This window comes from Pinus tabuliformis, chromosome 2_1 (assembly GCF_031772625.1).
Source record: "Pinus tabuliformis cultivar Carrire ecotype Pingquan chromosome 2_1, CPIR1, whole genome shotgun sequence".
NCBI classification, from domain to species: domain Eukaryota; kingdom Viridiplantae; phylum Streptophyta; class Pinopsida; order Pinales; family Pinaceae; genus Pinus; species Pinus tabuliformis.
Window position 1 is genome coordinate 17,461,078 of NC_142299.1, and position 21,722 is coordinate 17,482,799.

Genomic DNA, 21,722 nt, shown 5'->3' on the forward strand with positions numbered 1-21,722 from the left:
TTCACCTAACGCAAAACATTTAGAGGTTCTAGGCTAGAGACGTGTTACGGCGTCGTAAAACATAACAGTTGTCGCTAACTTGTCTGTGATACATTCCAAGTGTGATACCTCATTCCATGTACGTGAGTATATCGTAGCTCATACATGTACCTTCAAGTATATAGGGCAGTGTTACAGTACGTAAAGTATATGATAATGCTCTCACTGTGCGATTTCGTATTAAACAGCGCTAATACGGATTGGGCCTCCACGTACTTTCGGGTATATATGGGAGGACAACACTAGGTTTCTATCCATCCTTAGGTAACCAAGGCAGCCGCCTTGTACACTGTGATACATCGAACACAGCACTCGGGGAGATTGCCTGCTCGTACTTCTCAGTTCGCCGGGAGGTATTCTGCAATTCACAGTTGCTTGGTAATCCTTTTTCCTATATCGTCCCTATTTTGTTTTGTTATGTTATTTTGATTAAAATAAAATTAATTGACCGTGGATAACATCCTCCACGCTTGCTCCTTAGTTGATCTTAGATTGAGACATATGGTGACAAATCCAGAGTTCACAGATCAAGGAATTCCTTTTGATGGGAATCCTAGTCCTTTCCCTCCTTCTGGAAATATTGGTGCTCCTTATATGGCTACATTATCCCTTTCGAGATTTACCATTGGCTTGCCAGTATTGTTGTTTTCAACCTCCTTGGTTCAAAATGTCGTGATTTCTCCTCAATCGAGTACTCCTCCAATTGGACAAAATCAACCTCTAGTTGATCCGAAAGTTGACCCTTTTCCTTCTTCCTCGGTTTTTTGTTCCTCCCCTTCTTCCTCTTCGCCTGGTGAAAGTATTGACACTAGTAACTAGGTCGCTAAGAAGAAGAAGAAAGGGAAGAAGAAGAAGAAGAAGAAGAAAATTCACCGGGGCGGCAACCAAGCAACCATTGCTTTGAATGCAACTTCTGATGAGAAACCGTCTGATAAGCCTCACAAAGTTCGATATCCATGAAAACTTTGTACGGGATACCATCTTCTTTGAAATTGTTCTGATATTCTTCATATCTTAGAAGAATGGTCTTCACATTCACATTGTCCTATGTCATCAACTTCTAGAGATCATGCTGGTGACACACCATCAACTAGTGCTAGTAAAGTTCATGGAAAAAGGAGTAAAGTTAAGATTCCTTGTAGGTTATGTGAAGGGAATCACCCCATTCACCTTTGTCCCTATCTAGATGAAGCCAAAAATGTTTTGGATAACTATCCTGCTTCACCGCATCGATTTCCATATGGTTACAAGAGACTATCCCTTAATCCTTCACTAGTTGATAAAGTGTCTGACCCAAATCAACCGTCAATCAAACCCACTCTCTCTAAATGTAAATCCCATGAGTCTATACCTGACCGATCACAAGTCGAGGAAACAGTTGACCCAATTTCACCTTTAGTTAATCATACCTTTCCTGAAGAGAGTGAATATGATACCACTCAGGTTCTTTTTGTTTCTTTAGATTCTAATGAGCTTGGTGACAACCCTCTTGTTCCATCAAGACGGGAGGAAAATTGTTAGGGTCCAACCCTAACCCCCTTATTTACGTAATAGGGTCGAGTCATAGTTATAGTTAGTTAAAGAGTCAATAAAGCCCATATTAATAATTGTAAGTGGTTGACCCGCATTTAAAGAAAGGGACCACAGTTAGTTGCAAATGGGCCATGGTATTAGATAGATGGTATTAAGAGAACCATGGTACTAACCCATGGTATTGCATGTATGAATCCTATATAAAGGATAGAGACTCCCCATCGAAGAGCATCGTGTCTTCTTTTGTAATCGAGCCCTGCTCTATTGCAGGTTTCCCCCTCGAAGAGGCAAGTGAACATTGCTTTCATCTCTAAATAAGAAAATACATGTTGTTATTTCTCATTTTGTTTTGTGTTCTGGGTTGTGTTTCTTCATATATTTGGTATTCTGACATCTTCTCGTAGGTCAAGAGCATAACAAGTGGTATCATAGCGCTTTCCAGGGCCGGTGGTATCTCCATTTTTAGCATAAATGTTTTGGCTAGAGACGTGTTCTGGTGTCTTTAAACCACTGGATCTGTCATTGAGCGCATAAACCTGCAGATTTGGGGAGGCATGCACGCAGGAAATACAAGAGGTGGTCACACTTGTTGGACTCCCTTGAAACCCCTTTGGGTACCCCTTCGAGTACTAGCGCTTTAGACAGAACCGCGCACGGACTGTCTTCCACGTACCCTCTGCGTATATAGGAAGCCCCCTAGGCTCACCTAAAACCTCACCGTAGATAAACCGTCGGTTGTCTTGCTGCTACAATACACCAAGAATAGCACTCGGGGAGATCACTCGCACATGTGATAGGGTAGTCGGGTAGTACAGCTAAGGGTACGATTGATCCTCCTTAGTTAGTGCCCTGAAAGATTAGGCTGAGTACTACTATTGGACCCTTATGTATATTGCGATCTGTAGCACCTGACACTCCTTGAGACCATAGTTCCCTCATCTCTCTAAAGATCACCCATTGTCTTCTTTTCCAGATTAGATCTAGCAATTGGGGTTTTGTCGCCGCCGCAACAATAAGATCCACCAGTTTAGGGTCTACCGCCACAGTACCATTCAGATCTAGTAGCTAGGGTTCTGTCGCCGCCGCAATACAACTCACATTCAGCAGTTGAGGGTTTCGCAAATAGATCTGAGACTTAGCCCATAAGAATCAGGACGACAAGCTGAGAGAGGTGGTACCATTCACTTGTCAGCTTCAATTTTCGGGTGGTCCCAAATTTTTTCACAGTGATGACAAGTGACGTGGATCTATGTATGGTAGAAACCAGAGCTCAAGCTATGGCCAATGAGAAGATGGAGACCATTGAAAAACAGTTGGAGTGATCCGGATTTAAATAGGAACGCAATAAAATACAGAGATAACCATAAAGACAGATATGCAATGGAAATAATACCTCAATTCATTATTGTAAAATACTGAATATGCTTACAAACAGAAATGGAAATAAACCAGCTAGGGCGATGGTAGCTTATCTCTGAGAAGAGATGTGGGGGCTACATGCCTCTGAACTATCTTACAATGAGGCTCGGAGGCCTATTTATTGTTGAGAAACAATTGAAAACCCTTCACATTCCAAAACCTAACCCTAGAAGATGAAACGCCAAATTGTGGGCCCCGTTTTTGGGTAAGTTGGTACATCAACTTCCCAGGGTCGCGAATTGGTCGCACTATCTCCGTTTGACGTGCATGATAGCCCGTTGGAAAGATCTCTCCGAGGACTACGATCGAAAAGACGATCTTTATAAAAAAAAATCGTTGGCGGTGGATTTCCCAAAAAACGTCGTTTAGGGCCTCAAAACGGCTCCGGAAGTTTAGGACCCGAAAAACTGCTAAAAATAGTAAATTGCGCTATAATTAAGGAAACTGAACAAAACTGTAAGAAGCACTAGAGGGGATCCAAGTGGAATTAGCGGGTGGCCACCAATATCCACCTGGATCATTCCTCCCCCCTTAGGAAGCAATGGTCCCCATTGCGTTGAGTTCCTCCATGAGATGAGGGAACTTCTGCTGCACTTAGTCCCTGGTGAGCCACTTGCCCTGGTGAAGGAGTTGTCCTGCTTTGACAACTCGATACAGTTGGGTATTCTGCTGACGAGTGTGCTTGATCTGTGTGTCCATGATCCGATCAGTTGCAACTTGTTCCATGCAAGCTGGATTTAACTCTGTGGTGTGAGTTGTTCTGCAATGTCGGACATGTCTAGTAATGGTGGAAAGTATGGCCGAAGGCGGTCGACATTGAACACCGGGTGCAGGCCAAGGAATGGGGGAATGCTGAGCTCAAATGCGTTGTCTCCCACAACCTTGGTAATGGTGTAAGGGCCATATCGGATTGGTATGAGTTTTCGATAGGCTCCGGTAAGGCGTTCCTTTTGCAAATGCAACCAGACTTTGTCGCCCACTTGAAACTTGTGTGGCACCCGATGTTGATCATGTCGCTGCTTGTACTTGGCATTTGATTTCTCCAAAATGTCATGGACCTGCTGGCGAATATGTTGGATGTGCTCAATGAAGTTGTTTGCCTTATCTGTTTCGGATTGGACATGAGCAGAATCTGCGTGAGTAGCTGCAAATGGCATGGCCACATCGATGGGACATAGTGGCTGGAATCCTAATCCCACCTGGAAAGGGTTGTGGCCAGTCGAGCTGTGGAGAGCCCGGTTGTAGCTATGTTGAACATAGAGGAGGCTCTCACCCCATGTGCGTGGATGCTTTGAGTTGTACATGCGCAAAATGTGTACGATCATCCTGTTGATGACCTCAGTCTGGCCATCAGTTTGAGGATGGAAGGCTGTGGATAGTGAGTTTGGTGTCCAACATCGACCAAAGGCTAGACCAAAATGTACTGAGGGACCTGCTGTCCCGATCTGAAATGATAGACTGTGGGATCCCAAAGTGTACCCATACTCGTTCAAAGAAGAGTTTAGCAGTGGCTTCGGCTGTGATATTCTTCTTGCAGGCCACCATAATGGCCATCTTCGAGAACCTGTCGACGACCACAAAAACACAATCATTTCCATGCCTAGTGGAAGGGAGGCCTGAATCCTGGAGATGGATTCCCACAGTTGACTAGGGGTAGGCAGCGGGGTATAGAAGCCTTGCTTCTTGATGGTCAGTTTGGCAATGGCGCAATCAGTGCATGATCCGATGTACTTCCTGACATCCTGTCGAAGATTCGACCAATAGAAGTATTTCTGCAGTACTGCCACGGTTTTTTCAACCCCAAAATGCCCAACGGCCTGACTGTAGTGTGCTTCCCAGATCATCTTGGCATGCTCGCTTGAAGGAACACAAAGGTGACCCAGGTGGCATAACAAGTCATCCTGGAGGTGAAAATCTGGAACATGCTGACCCTCCAAGAGTGTCTGGTATGTGTGGCCGAATTCTGGGTCGCTTTTGTAGAGCAGTGGCCAATCAGAAGTCTCGTGCCCACAAGAGTTGAGCACGGTGGTTAACGCCATGATCGGTGGTCGACTGAGGCAATCTGCAACATTATTGGTGCTGCCTTTCTTATACTTGATATTCAAATGGAACTGTTGCAGGTATGTGGACCACTTCTGATGGCGATCATTCTGCAATTTCCCTTGGGTCTATACGAACTGCAGGGGTCGGTGGTCCGTGTGGATGACCGTTTCCTTCCCCAAAATGTAATGCTTCCATTGTCGGCAGGCCTGCACAATGGAATACATCTCTTTGTCATAAGTGGGATACTTCCGGACTGTTTCTGAAAGTGTCTCACTGTGATATGCCACTGGATGCCCGTGTTGAGTAAGGACTGCCCCAATAGCATAGTCAGAGGCATTTGTCTCGATCTCAAATGGTTGTTGCACGTCTGGTAATGCAAGAACTGGTGTTGTGCAGAGTCGATATTTCAACTCTGTGAATGCCTTCTATTGAGATTCAGACCAAAAAAAAATTGCTTTCGCTCCTCCCTTGGTGACCTAACTCAAGGGCCAAGTGATATGAGAAAATCCCAACACGAACCTGCGGTAGAAGTTGGCAAGGCCTAGAAAGCTGCGAAGCTCTGTCAGAGTGGTTGGAGATGGCCAATCCCGAATGACTTGGATCTTCACTGGATCCACATGCACCCCCCGTTCATCAATAATCTATCCCAGATACTGAACCTGGGTCATGCCGAAAGTGCATTTCTCCAAATTGGCACATAACTTGTGTTGTCGCAGTGTTTGGAGAACCTGTCGGATGTGGTGGAGGTGCTCTTCCCAAGTCTTGCTAAAGATCAAGATGTCATCCAAGTATACCACTACAAATGAGTTGGTGAATGGCCGCAAGATGTCGTCCATTAGCCTCATGAAGGTTGCAGGAGCATTCGTCAATCCGAAAGGCATAACCAACCATTCGAAAAGGCCCTCCTTGGCTTTGAAGGCAGTCTTCCACACATCGGAGGGTTCGATTGGTACCTGGTGATATCCTGACTTCAAATCGATCTTGCTGAAATATTTTTCCCCCTTTAGTTGGTCCAGGAGGTCATTAATCTGTGGGATTGGGTACCTATTACAGACAGTGATCTTGTTCAGCACCCGATAGTCAATACAGAGTCTCCAAGTCCCATCCTTCTTTTGTACCAGCACGATCGGGCTCCCACAGGGCGATGAACTCGGACGGATGTGACCTTTTTGCAGCAGCTCCTGAATCTGCCTCTTGATTTCATCGTTCTCAATAACAGAGCGCCGACAGATTGGTCCATTGGGCAGCAGCAAACCTGGGGTCAGATCAATGGAGTACTTGACCTGACAGTGCAGAGGAACCCCTGCGGGGGAGGTGAAGATGTCCTCATACTCCTCCACGACCTTGTCCATTTGTAGTTGTCGTGTGGAGGGGCCCTGTCTAGAGGTTGTGGCCACTGTCTTCTTCTTTTCTTGAGGGCGTATCATCAGGAAAACAAACTTCCCAGTTTTGGAAATGAGCTTACTGCATTTTTTTGCAGTAACCAAAGAGATGGCGGTAGGCGGTGCTACCTCTGGTATCCTGTACAACTTATTTCCCAAAGTAACTATAACAGCACGGGGCCTTGACTCATACACAGCATGTCGCTTCCACAAGTATGGTTGTCCTAATAACACATCACAAACTTCAAGGGGAGCAATGTCACACAATACCTCATCCGTGAAGGGCTTGATGTTGTATGGAAGGCGACACTGTTGGCTCACGCGAAGATCCCGTCCTTGGTGCAGCCACCCAATGGTGTATGGTTGTGGATGTGTTGTGGTCAGTAAGCCCAGCCGTTTCACGACCTCTGCCGAAATGAGGTTCTTTTGGCTCCCGCTGTCGACAATGAACTGTAGCGGGGAGCCCTTTACCCACATCTGGGAGTGGAAGAGACACTCCTCCTCCTCTGGATCTTCAGGTTCCTCCTTCTGGATCTTCGTGGTGGCAACGGTGGCATTGGGCTCCGCATCGATAATCTGCTTCCCTTTGTCATTCCCCTTATCGGGTTCTGACTCAGAGTCAGAACATGCGTCTGATTCTGAAACCTTTAGCTCGGCCACCAGTGACTGCTTGGCCCGACACTCACTTGTGTTGTGAGTGGAGCTCTTATGGAACTCACACCACTTTCCCGTGTCCTTTTTCGGCTTCGCGGCACTGTTCTTTGCTTGCAACTTTGGCGGGTTGTCTTGGGCCGCCCCGCCTTGGCTTTGTCCTTTTTTCTGCAGTTTGGGGGCACCTTTCCCTTGTTTCAGATTCGCAGACCCAAAGTCTCGCTTCTTTTGTTTAAACTTTTGCTCGACCTTGACGGCATATCGGTATGCCGTGCCGAGCGAGGAGATGTTCAGGAATTCTATTTCTTCTTGGATGTACTTGTGTAGGTAGCCACGGTATTTGAGTACCAAATGCTGCTCTGTATCCTTGATACCCAACTTTGTGCGAAGGGTATGGAAAATATTGGTAAACTCTGGAACGTCTTGGTCCCTTCCCTGTCGTAGCGTGGTCCACTTTATGTACTGATCCTCATAGCTTCCGACAGGGTAGTACTGCTCCTTGATGGCATCTCAAAATGAATCCCAAGTCGGTGCGACTGAAAATAGTGAGCTTGTACTTTCATCCTTCTGCTCACAGTAGGTTTCCCACCAATCCTTGACGTGGGGGGCTGCTTTGAGAAGAGCAAAAATAATCTTTTCCCGACTGGAAAAATTATGAACAGAAAAATAACCCTCTAGCACATTTAACCATTTATCGACGGCATCTGCGTCTATCTGACCCTCGAATATGGGGATTTCAAAATTAACTTGTACCTTAAATGGTGTGGCGTTTCCAGAGTTGCTGTTGGAAGCCGATGCGTCGCCCTTGGGTAGCCGCTGAAGGATTTGGGCAAAGTTGTCCATCATCGCGTTCCTTTGTCGCTCGAGGGCTTCTTCGAGCAAGATTTTGATAGGATCTCCTGCCCCCTCGTCTTTCTTTTCATCCGCCATGGGAGGCCGTCGGGATTTGTGAGGCTGGTCTTGCAAAGGTTCGACCAGTTCAAGCCCTAACTCCTTATATCCTGACCTCGTTGGGGACATGCAAAGAAAAACAGAGAAGAAAAGCAGACCGCTCTGATACCACTGATCTGGATTTAAACAGGAACGCAATAAAATACAGAGATAACCATAAAGACAAATATGCAGCGGAAATAATACCTCAATTCATTACTGTAAAATACTGAAATATGCTTACAAACAGAAATGGAAATAAACCAGCTAGGGTGATGGTAGCTTATCTCTGAGAAGAGATGTGGTGGCTACATGCCTCTGAACTATCTTACAATGAGGCTCGGAGGCCTATTTATTGTTGAGAAACAATTGAAAACCCTTCACATTCCAAAACCTAACCCTAGAAGATGAAACGCCAAATTGTGGGCCTCGTTTTTGGGTAAGTTGGTACATCAACTTCCCGGGGTCGCGAATTGGTCGTACTATCTCCATTTGACGTGCATGATAGCCCATTGGAAAGATCTCTCCGAGGACTACGACGGAAAAGACGATTTTTATCAAAAAAATCGCTGGCAGTGGATTTCCCAAAAAACGTCGTTTAGGGCCTCAAAACGGCTCCGGAAGTTTAGGACCCGAAAAACTGCTAAAAATAGTAAATTGTGCTATAATTAAGGAAACTGAACAAAACTGTAAGAAGCACTAGAGGGGATCCAAGTGGAATTATCGGGTGGCCACCAATATCCACCTGGATCATGGAGGCTTTAATAGTGCAGATCCAATCATTACAAGACACAGTCACAAAGGGCAAGTCGGCATTACAATTGAAGGCATATTCTTTTAATGAAGACCATGAAGGAGAATCTAAACATCATCTACACTTCCATGTAAATCACCAACATTCCCACCCTCGACCACCCAAGCTAGACATGTACAAATTTGATGGCTCTAATCTGGATATATGGCTATCACAAATGGACCAATATTTCACTATGAATCACATCAGAGATGATGAGACTAAGCTACGTGTGGGAGGCCTTTACTTAGACCAAGAAAGATGGCAATGGTGGTAGTGGCATCAGAAATGCTATCCAAGGAAAATTACTTAGCAGGTGTTTGAAAAATCCATTTGTGACCGCTTTGATCGTGAATCTAATTTTTTGGGTCGTCTTACTAAGCTCAGACAGACAGGCACAGTAAACGACTATATTACAGCCTTTGAGACATTGGCCTTCCGCACAGCAGGTATGGGAGATGAATTCTACTTGGAATGTTTTATAAGTGGTCTCAAAGAAGCCATCCAAGCCCACGCCGGGATGCACCACCCAGCCACATGGATGGAAGCTTGCACAAAGGCTATCGAAGTGGAATGTGATTTAGTGGCCCAGTCGCCTCGTCCAAATTTCATAGGCAAAGGACGCCCCACCCAGGCTCAGGGCACTACCCAAACACTTAAGGTTCAAAAGGTGTCCCCCACAGAAATGGCTGAAAGAAGAAAGTAAGGATTGTGTTACTACTATGATGACAAATACTCCCTGGGGCATAAATGCAAGGAATTCTTTCAAATTGATGCTACTGATCACAGTTCATTTGAGGAGGCCCCACCCTTTGAGGGACCAGAGGAGGAAGATGAGGACACCCAGTAGGACAATGAGCTCCCAGCTACACCAGAAGAACCAGTTATCTCGCTCCATGCTTTGGTAGGCATTTCTTCACCCAAAACTCTCAAAATCAGAGGTTTTACTAAACATCACCTAGTAGTAGTATTGATTAATAGTGGCAGCATGCATAAATTTATCCATCAGAGAGTCGCAAAAGTTGTTCATTGTTTTGTCAAAGCAGTCTCTAATTTCTAGGTCCAGATTGTTGATGGGGGGACAATGAAATGTGAAGTCCGTTGTGAAAGCATAAAACTTCAAATGGGAGATTACCACCTAAAGACCCACATGTTTGCCATCAACATGGATGGTTGTGACATTGTCTTGGGTGCTGAATGGCTCCGCACACTAGGCCCAATCACAATGTATTTCTAGGAGTTATATATGAGCTTTAAGCAGAATGACCACATGCATACCCTTCGCGGGCTTCAGGAAGGTACTCCTTCTATCATCAGCTAGCATTGAATGGAAAAGTTGTTAAAAAGGGGCCATCATGGAGTTATCACCCAATTTAATGCCATCCAAGCCATCGAGACCACTACTCTTCATATTCATCCTGACATGCAATGGGTCTTAAACAGCCACCTGCAAGTCTTTGAAAAACCTCATGAGCTTCCACCCTCTAGAGGGGAACATGATCGTAGCATCACTGTGGTCCTAGGGGCACAACCACCGAATGTGCGCCCATATAGATACCCTTTCACCCAAAAGAATGAAATTGAAAAAATCATCAAGGAACTCCTGGAAGCCAGTGTCATTCGTCCTAGCATCAGTCCTTATTCATCACCTATGGACCTGTGGTCATGGTGCTCAAGAAAGATGGGGAATGGCACGTGTCCAGACTTCAATGCCCTTGTTGGGTCCCTATAATACTAGTGATTACCCCATTACTATTGTAGTTATACCCCTTATTTATATTGATGTACCCATGTAGTGCCCATATTGTTACTATTGTGCCACATAGAAGCCCACTATTGTTATTGTTGTGCCCTACAATATTATTGTTATGTAGGCTTTGATTGTATTGGGACCACTTAGACTCCTATATATAGAAAGGAGGTATTTTCATTTGTATCATCCAAGAATTGTTCATTTATGTAATGTAAAGGAGGTTTCCCCCTCGAAGAGGCTGAATTCTAAGGCGTGGATCTCTCTTTTCTATCTTTTTGTGAGCTGGTTTCATAACATTTGGTATCAGAGCTTTGGATTCTAGGGTTTCGCTGCTCCAAACAGGTCATCGTGGCATTTTCGCTATAACTTTTTTTCTGTGATGTTTCAGAAGTCGCAAAAAAAACCCATTTGAGAAGACATCGCGCTGAACCTTGGGTCCGAATTTCAGAGCTTTTCGCACGATATTTTCGGAGATATGATTTCAGGAAGTTGGTCTTTTTGATGACTCCTGAATTACACTCAAAACAGGTGACCTGGGGAAAATCGTCATAACTTTCTTTCTGAGCATCGGATTGAAGTTTTGTAAGAAGGTACAGAAAGAGGACAGACTGTAGTTTCGTGTGGGTGTTTTTCAGATCCAAAGATCGAAACAGTGACTCGTGGCACGTCGTACAACTTCGCTCTACTGAACCAGTCTAAAAGCAAGTCACCGTGGGAGATTTCACATAACTCTTCCTTGGAGAATCCAATTTGGCTCAGACTTGTGGCATTGGAAAGAGGATGCAGAAGGCTACTACAGGTAGCAATTTCAGAATTGGATGATCCGAAATTACAGAGATACATCAGATTCAATATCAGGCTTCTATAAAGTGAAAAAAGGTGTGTAGTTTTTATTTTTATTTTTGTGTAAGCTTGGTTTAACGAAATTCAAAGGGCATAGTAAAGCATTATTATCGGTAACTGATGCCCCGAGGAAAGAAAATGCAAACACCTAGTAAGGAACCTGAAAGCTCTAGCATGACTCATGAAGAAGAGGAAGAAATGCTACATGATATATCAAAATTACAAGAACAAGTGCAACAAATGTCACGCTCACAAAAGCTAACAGAAGCTAAGATAAGTGGCGTGGAATCTAAGGTAAATGGTGTGGAATCTAAGATAAAGGGCATGGAAGCTAAGATGGAGGATTCGATGGCAAATTTGAAGATAGATTTGAATACAAACATGGAAGAATTGAAGAAGTTGCTACAAGAAAGGGTCACTAATGGTGAAAAGGTAGTAAAGGAAACTCATGATGAGAACAAAAGAAATGTTAATCATGATTCCATAGACTCTAATGTTGGATCAAAGACTCACCATGTTCCAAAAATCGATATGAGGAAGTTTGATGGCAAGGATCCCGCCACATGGATATTACAGATGGAGCAATTCTTCGATCTCAATAATGTGCAAAACACACAAAAGGTACGTATGGCAACTTTATATTTGGAACCAAATCAGTTTGTATGGTATCAATGGCTTTGTTCTCGTAAACCATTTATCACTTGGGCCATTTTTACGGAAGAATTGATAGCACATTATGAGGATACAAAAAGCAACACTTTTTTTAGCCAATTGATAAGTCTCAAACAAAAGGGTTCAATAATGGAGCACATTGAGGAGTTCCAAAAATTGAACATAAGGGTAAAAGATATTCCAGAGGAGCATAGGATTGATGTGTTCATAGGGTCTTTAAAGGATAATATCCAACATGATGTGCGCCTTTGGGAACCTGATTCATTAGAGAAGGCATTCAGGTTAGCAAGAAAAATGGAAAGCAAAATTATGGCAACTAGGAAGCATACCATTCACAACTATAAAGAAGGAAGTGTTGTTGCCCATAGTCTTCCACAACCTACAAGGTTGACACCACAACAATTGGAAGAAAAAAGAGCAAAAGGGCTTTGTTACAATTGTGATAGCAAATACACAAAAGGTCATAAGTGTGCTGAGAAGAAATTATTCTACATAGATTGTGAAGAGGAAGAAGAAAAGGAGCAAGAAAGGTCAAAAGAAGAGGATATATTCCAGGAACAAAGCCTAGATGAAGAACAAATAAATCCAACCATATCTTGTAATGCATTGGCGGGAATTACCACTCCTCAAACCATCAAGATAGAAGGACAAATCAAGAAGAAAAAGGTAATAGTGTTGATTGATTCAGGAAGCACCCACAATTTTATTCATTGTAGGGTAGCAAAAGAATTGAATTGCTTCCTATATCCAGCACCAGAGTGTCAAGTGATGATTGCAAATGGAGGAACAATAAATTGTTCTGGAAAGTGCCATAATATCAAGCTATCCATGGGAGAATATGTATTGACTAGCCCAATGCTTTCCATTCCAATGGGAGGTGTTGATGTTGTACTAGGAGTCCAATGGCTACAATCCTTGGGTACAATAGCTTTTAATTTTCAAGAACTTTTCATGAAATTTTCTGTGGAAGGAAAGGAAGTTGAATTAAGGGGTATTGCAGGGAAACCAGGAAAGATAATCAGCTCTAATGGAATGACAAAGCTTCTAAAAAAGGAGCAAAGAGGTGTAATTGCACAATTATGTTCGCTAGATGTTTCCACATTGGAATCATCTATTTCTCCAGATCTCCAAAAAGTCCTGGACAATCATTCCAAGGTATTTGAGACTCCCAAAGGTCTCCCACCTATGCGTGATCATGATCATGCTATTCATCTGATTCCAGGAAGTGTTCCTCCAAACATCAGGCCGTACAGATATCCATATGTCCAAAAAAGTGAAATTGAACGTATGGTTGCAGAAATGCTAGAGGCTGGTATAATTCAACCGAGTCAAAGTTCTTTCTCAGCTCCAGTAGTATTGGTGCACAAGAAGGATGGATCATGGCGCATGTGTCCAGATTATAGGGAGCTCAACAAGCTCACTATTAAAGATAAGTTCCCCATTCCTGTTATTGATGAATTACTGGATGAATTGCATGGATCAATTTACTTCACCAAGTTGGATCTTCGTTCGGGATATCATCAAATCAGAATGAAGATTGAAGACATTCCGAAAACAGCATTTAGAACTCATGAGGGTCATTATGAATTTTTGGTCATGCCTTTTGGCCTTACCAATGCACCTTCAACATTTCAAGGTTTGATGAATTCAATTTTCAAACCATTCCTTAGAAAATTTGTGTTAGTATTTTTTGATGATATACTAATCTACAGCAAGTCTTGGAAGGATCATGTTGAACATGTTGACAGGGTGCTACAACTATTGGAGGAGAAACAATTATATGCAAAAAGATCCAAATGTTTCTTTGGAGTCCAGGAGGTGGAATATTTGGGTCATATTGTATCTCATGAAGGAGTTAAGGTAGACCCTAGCAAAATTAAAGCCATTAAGGAATGGAAAATCCCCACATCCATAAAGCATCTGCGAGGATTTCTTGGGTTGACAGGGTATTATCGCAAGTTTGTTAAGAATTATGGGAGAATAGCAGCACCTCTAACAACATTATTGAAGAAAGATTCATTTTCATGGACTTCGGAAGCAACAAAGGCCTTTGAACATCTTAAAGAGGCAATGTGCCAAGCACCGGTCTTAGCTACACCGGACTTCACAAAAACCTTTATTGTGGAATGTGATGCTTCAGGAAATGGAATTGGTGCTGTTCTAATGCAAGATGAAAGACCCATTGCTTTTGAAAGTCGTCCAATCAAGGGAAAGTTTTTAAGAAAAGCTATTTATGAGAAGGAAATGTTGGCAATACTCCATGCACTTAAGAAATGGCGACCCTACCTAATGGGAAGACACTTCAAGGTAAAAACGGATCATGATAGCCTTAAATACTTTTTAGAACAAAGATTATCCTCTGAAGAGCAACAAAAGTGGGTCACAAAGATGTTGGGTTATGACTTTGAAATCATCTACAAAAAAGGGAAGCAAAATGTGGTGGCAGATGCACTCTCAAGAAAGGATGAGGATGTGGAAGCATTGTTGTGTGCCATTTCTATTATCCAACCAGATTGGATAAACGAAGCAAGGGAGGAATGGAAGAATGACGAAGAAGTGTGGGCACTTATTCAAAAGCTACAACAAGATTCCAGTACTTCTGATACATTTAGCTGGAAAAATGATTCGTTATGGTACAAAGATCGCTTATACCTCTGTAAGAATTCCCAGCTAAAACAAAAGATTCTTATGGAATTGCACACTTCTCCCTTAGGAGGGCACTCAGGATTTTTAAAAACTTACCACAGGGTTAAGAAGGAATTTTTTTGGGATGGCCTTAAATCAGATATTCAAAAGTTTGTGGCGGAATGTTTGGTTTGCCAGCAAAATAAAGTTGAAACAATTAAGACACCGGGTCTATTACAACCTTTATCCATTCCAAGCCAACGTTGGGAGGAGGTTTCAATGGATTTTATCACAGGTTTACCCAAGTCTGAGGGAAAGAGTGTCATCATGGTGGTAGTTGACAGACTTACCAAGTATGCACACTTTTGTGCATTATCACATCCATTTAAAGCCAGTACAGTTTCTACTGCATTTATGGAAACAGTTCAAAAGCTACATGGAAACCCAAAGATTATTGTAAGTGACAGAGATCCCATTTTCACTGGAAATTTTTGGACAGAATTATTTTCTTGTCTTGGTACTCAGTTAGCTCATAGCTCATCTTATCATCCTCAATCTGATGGGCAAACTGAGATAGTAAACAAATGTTTGGAAGGATATCTTCGTTGCTTTGTATCTGATAAACAGACACAATGGGTCAAATGGTTGCCTCTGGCTGAATGGTGGTATAACACTTCCTTTCATACAGCAACAAAAATGACCCCATTTATGGCACTTTATGGGTATCAACCACCATCCATCACATCATATTTAAGAGAAAATTCTAAGGTTCAGGCAGTGGAACATCACATCGAACATCAACAACAAGTCCTCCAACTCTTAAAGGATAACCTTGTGTTGGCACAGAATAGAATGAAACAACAGGCAGATCAACATCGCAGTGAAAGAAGTTTTGATGTAGGTGATTGGGTATTCCTACGGCTACAACCATATAAGCAAATGTCCCTCAAGCAAGCTAAGAAGGATAATAAATTATCACCAAAGTATTATGGTCCGTACAAGGTGTTGCAAAAGATTGGTACTATGGCATACAAATTGGAGCTTCCTGCAGCTTCTCGATTGCACCCAGTTTTCCATGTTTCATGTTTAAAGAAGGTTATAGGCGACAAGCTCCCAGTTCAAACAATATTGCCAGAACTTGACGAAGAAGGAAAAATTATATTGGAACCGGAAGCAGTTATAGAAACAAGAACTCGACAGCTACGAAATCGATCAATTTCAGAGTATCTTATCAAGTGGAAGAACTTATCCGCTGAAGATTCCACATGGGAGGATGAGAATTTTATGCAGAAGTATCCTGAACTACTCAAGCGTTGAGGACAACACTTTTTTGAAGGAGAGGGGCATGTTGGGTCCCTATAATACTAGTGATTACCCCATTACTATTGTAGTTATACCCCTTATTTATATTGATGTACCCATGTAGTGCCCATATTGTTACTATTGTGCCACATAGAAGCCCACTATTGTTATTGTTGTGCCCTACAATATTATTGTTATGTAGGCTTTGATTGTATTGGGACCACTTAGACTCCTATATATAGAAAGGAGGTATTTTCATTTGTATCATCCAAGAATTGTTCATTTATGTAATGTAAAGGAGGTTGCCCCCTCGAAGAGGCTGAATTCTAAGGCGTGGATCTCTCTTTTCTATCTTTTTGTGAGCTGGTTTCATAACAGCCCTCAACAAGCTCACGGTCAAAGATAAATTCCCTATCCCGGTTGTTGATGATTTGCTAGATGAACTAAATGGTGCTGAATTCTTTACTAATCTAGATCTTCGCTCGGGCTATCACCAAATACGCATGAAAGAAGTAGACATTCCCAAGACTGCTTTCCGAACTCATGAAGGCCATTATGAGTTCCTAGTCATGCCATTTGGTCTCTGTAATGCCCCATGCACTTTTTCAGAGCCTCATGAATCACCTGCTTAAACCATATCTTAGAAAATTTGTCCTTGTTTTCTTTGATGACATTCTCATCTACAACCTCACCTGGGAAAAACATCTTCAACATGTAGACCTGCTCTTGCAACTGCTCCGGAAGCATAAATTATTTTTCAAATTGTTCAAGTGTTCTTTTGGCATGGAAGAAGTCGAGTATTTGGGCCACATTGTGGGGCGTGAAGATGTCAGGGTGAATCCCAAAAATATCCAGGCAATGCAGGATTGGCCCCAACCAAAGACCTTGAAGAGTTTGAGAGGATTCTTGGGTCTCACTGGCTACTATCACAAATTTTTCCGAAATTATGGTCGCATTGCTAGACCCCTCACTCACCTTCTCAAGAAAAATTCATTCCTCTAGACTGATGAAGCACAACGGGTGTTTATGGCTCTCAAACAGGCCATGCGTTCCACTCTAGTATTGGCACTACCTGACTTCACCAAATCTTTTGTGGTTGAATGTGATGCTTTAGGTACAGGTATTGGGGCTGCCTTAATGCAGGAAGGTCGACCCTTGGCCTTCACTAGCCAACAACTAAGTGGGAAACATTTGGGACAATCTATCTATGAGAAGGAGATGATGGCCATATTACATGCAGTGGATACCTAGTGCCCATACTTATTGGGGCAGAGTTTCCAAATCCGCACAGACCATCAAAGCCTCAAATATTTTTTGTAGCAATGGTTATCCTCACCACAGCAGAATAAATGGCTAATCAAAATGTTGGGATATGATTATGAGACAATTTACAAGAAAGGGCACGAAAATGTCGTAGTGGATGCTTTATCATGCCAATTTGAGGAGGACAACACCCTGCTAGCAATCTCTCTTCCCATTCCAGATTTGATTGAAGAAGCCCGCAAGGAATGGTTTTCACATCCTTCGCTCTCCCAACTCATTAATAACTTGCGAGCAGATCCTAATTCCACAGTGAGATACTCTTGGAAGGTTGAGATTATTCGCTACAAGGATAGAGTAGTGATATCACTGACATCCACCCTAAAAACGCGGATTTTGGCAGAGTTGCACTCATCTCCCACTACAAGTCATGCAGGCTTTCAGAAGACTTATGCTCACACTCATCGCTCCTTCTTTTGGACAGGCACAAAATAGAAATTCTTACTTTTGTAGCTGAATGTGATGTGTGTCAGCGCCACAAAGGCGAAACAGTCAAGTCCCCAGGCACTTTACAACCATTGCCCATCCCTGCCTCAATCTGGATGAATGTTTCTATGGATTTCATTACTGGTCTTCTGAACTCAGGAAACAATTTAGTCATCATGGTGGTTGTGGATAGACTTTCTAAGTATGCTCATTTTTGCACCCTACCCCACCCATTTATTCCCACTTTGGTGGCTTAATCTTTCATGGACCATATCTTCAAACTGCATGGCATGCCCACTTCCATTGTGTCTGATCGTGACCTGATCTTCACCAGTAACTTTTGGCAAGAACTTTTCAAGCTACAAGGCACCCAACTCCAACTAAGTACTTCCTATCATCCCCAAACTCATGGTCAAATTGAGGCAGTCAACAAATGTCTGAAGACCTACCTCAGGTGCTTCCCTTCAGAAAAGTAGCATCAATGGATATAGTGGTTACCTCTAGCTAAATGGTGGTATAATACTAACTATCATGCCGCCACCAAGATGACTCCATATGAAGCAGTTTATGGTCAACTCCCCCCTTCACCTACTTCTTATATCCCTGGATTCTCTAAGGTGCAAGCAGTGGATCAACTCCTACAGAACCATGCAACCATGCTAGCCCATCTCAAAGATAATCTCCATCAAGCTCAGAATCGCATGAAGCAACAGGCAGACCAACATCGTTCAGAGCACACATTTCAAGAAGGGGATAAGGTATTCTTGAGGCTGCAACCATACAAGCAAACATCACTCAAAGACAAGGGCCGTCAGAAATTATCTCCAAAATTCTACGAACCTTATCAAATACTTCAGCGCATTGGAGAAGTAGCCTACAAGCTAGCCTTGCCACCCACTGCAAAAATCCATCCCGTCTTCCATGTATCATGCCTCAAGAAAGTGGTGGGGAACAATTGGCGAATTCAAACCAGTCTACCTAGATTGGATGAAGAAGGTTCAATATGGCTCCAACCTGAATAGGTTCTTGACACGCGAGAATGACATTTGCATGGCCACGCGATCAAGGAAGTCCTCGTCAGGTGGAAAGACACTTCTCCAGAAGATGTGACCCGGGAACCAACCACTATTCTTCAGCAGTTTCTGCAGCTTCAGCCTTAAGGACAAGGTTGTTTTTATGGGGGAGGTCATGTTAGGGTCCAACCCTAACTCCCTTAATTATGTAATAGGGTCAAGTCATAGTTATAGTTAGTTAAAGAGAATAAAACCCATATTAATAATTGTAAGTGATTGACCCACATTTAAAGAAAGGGACCACAGTTAGTTGCAAATGGGACGTGGTATTAGATAGATGGTATTAAGAGAACCATGGTACTAACCCATGGTATTGCATGTATGAATCCTATATAAAGGATAGAGACTCCCCATTGAGGAGCGTCGTGTCTTATTTTGTAATCGAGCCCTGCTCTATTGGAGGTTTCCCCCTCGAAGAGGCAAGTGAACATTGCTTTCATCTCTAAATAATAAAATACATGCTGTTATTTCTCATTTTGTTTTGTGTTCTGGGTTGTGTTTCTTTGTATATTTGGTATTCTAGCATCTTCTCGCAAGTTAAGAGCATAATAGATCGAGGAAAAAGTTGACTTGATTTCACCTTTAGTTAATCATACCTTTCCCGAAGAGATTGAATATGATACCACTCAGGTTCTTTTTGTTTCTTTAGATTCTAATGAGCTTGGAGACAACCCTCTTGTTCCATCAAGACAGGAGAAAAATCCTCCCATTCTCATAACACAAGGGGATAATACTCTCGTTTCTACGGTACCCCCTCCAAGTAGTCTGGTCACTTCCTTTGATTGGAATCAACTGGTAGGACGTCATCTTCCTTCTTCTGTGCCTTTCCATATCATAGTACAGGTTTGTAATATGATTGTACCTAGCACTATTATAGATGAAGGTGCATCTATGTGTATCCTTTCCTCCACTGCTTGGCAAGTGCTCAGTTCTCCGCCACTTGTGCCTGTTACCCAGAATCTGTTGGCTTTTAACAGAGGAACCAGTCAACCATTAGGGATCCTTCCTCAATTGCCTATAAAACTGGGAGGAAAAATTGTTTATCTCAATGTGATGGTACTAAGTCCCTTTAGATTACAATTTACTTCTTGGGCGTGACTATGTTTATGACATGGGAGCTATTGTTTCAACACTCCTTTGAGTGATGTGTTTCCCGGATGAAGGCAGAACTATCACCATTGACCAGCTTTCATTTCCCGGTCCAAATATGGCTTCCAATCAACCATCTTCCATAAATGGTCATTTTGTACCAATGGTATCTTCCCCGCCATGGGTCAATTATGTGGCAACCCATTCCATGCCTACATCAATGGACGATCAATTCCGTGATGTTGTACATAATGTGCTGGGGGAATTGGAACCAGATCTCTCCAATGGATTCCTTGCTATGTATCCCTTCCAAAGCATTGTTCTCCCATCTGATGAGAACCTATTTGAAGTCATGACCTCTTATGGGTTGTGATCGAGGAATATGAGGATAGTCCCTGGTTTTGTGTCAAGCTCGTTAAAAAATGGAAGAAGGAATATGAGGATAGTTCCTGGTCTTGTGTCAACCTCATTAAAAAATGAAACCAAGGGTATGAGTAGAGTTCCTTGTCTTGTGTCAAGCTCGTTAAAAAATGAAATAAGGAAAATGAGGATAGTTCCTAGTCTTGTGTCAACCTCTTTAAAAAATGAAATAAAGAATATGAGGATAGTTCTCGGTCTTGTGTCAACCTCGTTAAAAAAATGAAACAAGGAATATGAGCAAAATTGCTTGTCTTGTGTCAAGCTCGTTAAACAATGAAACAAGGAAGCATGAGCATAGTTCCTTGTCTTGTGTCAAGCTTGTTAAAAAATGAAACAAGGTCCCCTGGAGAAAAGTTCCAATTCGAGTCTTTGACTAGATATCGTAAAATTCCAGTCGAGTCTTTCACTTGATCTCGTAAATGAACCTTCATTCCATCCACCTGATAGCCACGAGTAGCCTACTTAGGTGAATGTAATGAAGCTTGGGGGGCATGCACCTAGAATTGAGTCATCATGATGGGGGCATGTAAACCAATCTCAAGCATAGTTTTTCATTTCAAGCTTGTGTAAAAATGAAACTAAATCCAAGGATAGTTTTTTTTCAAGCTTGTGTAAACATGAAACTGAATCCAAGCATAGTTCCCTATGGTTCAAGCTTGTGTAAAAATGAACCCATTTCCATTTTGACCCTCGTGATTGCCATTCTATCAACCTCTTCCATCATATGAACCTTGGTTGTTTCATTCCATCACCACCATCTCTTTGGACGATTATACGCTTTCACTTGGTTGCTTTACCCTTTTTGAGGAACACTTGCAATGAGTGGTCTTATTAGCCAGCCTCTTCACATAAATCAACATGTTTTGAGAAGTTCCAACATCATTGGAACCAGTTGCTATCCTAGACACCACTCATTCCTCAAAACGGAGTCCTCTGTTGAAAATGCAACAAGATGATGGAGCTTAGTGAAAAGAAGTCGCCTTCACTAAGTGGGCCCGCAGGCTATTTTTGGCGCAAAGTCTATTTTTAGACTATGTCTATTTTTAGACATATGGATCATGGTCTATGAGTTGCAGGATGCTATTTGTGGATGATTGGTCATGTTGGTAAAAATAGATGGACCTCTATTTTTAGACATATGGGCGGAGTCTATTTTTAGACTGCCAATCTAAAAATAGAACAGTTGAATATTATTAGCTCTTAATAATATTTGGACTATAAACATTATCTTGTCCTCTTAGAGCACTTCAGTTCGAGCTACAGATGTGGAACATGCAACTGCCAGAAGGAAATACACTTTTCTTATGGGTTAGTTGATCTATTGCATGATAGACTTCAGTGAGAACTCAAGTGATTGAGTTTGGTGGAGTTGATTGAGGAGTTGATGGAGTTGTGTTCAGTTTGACTTA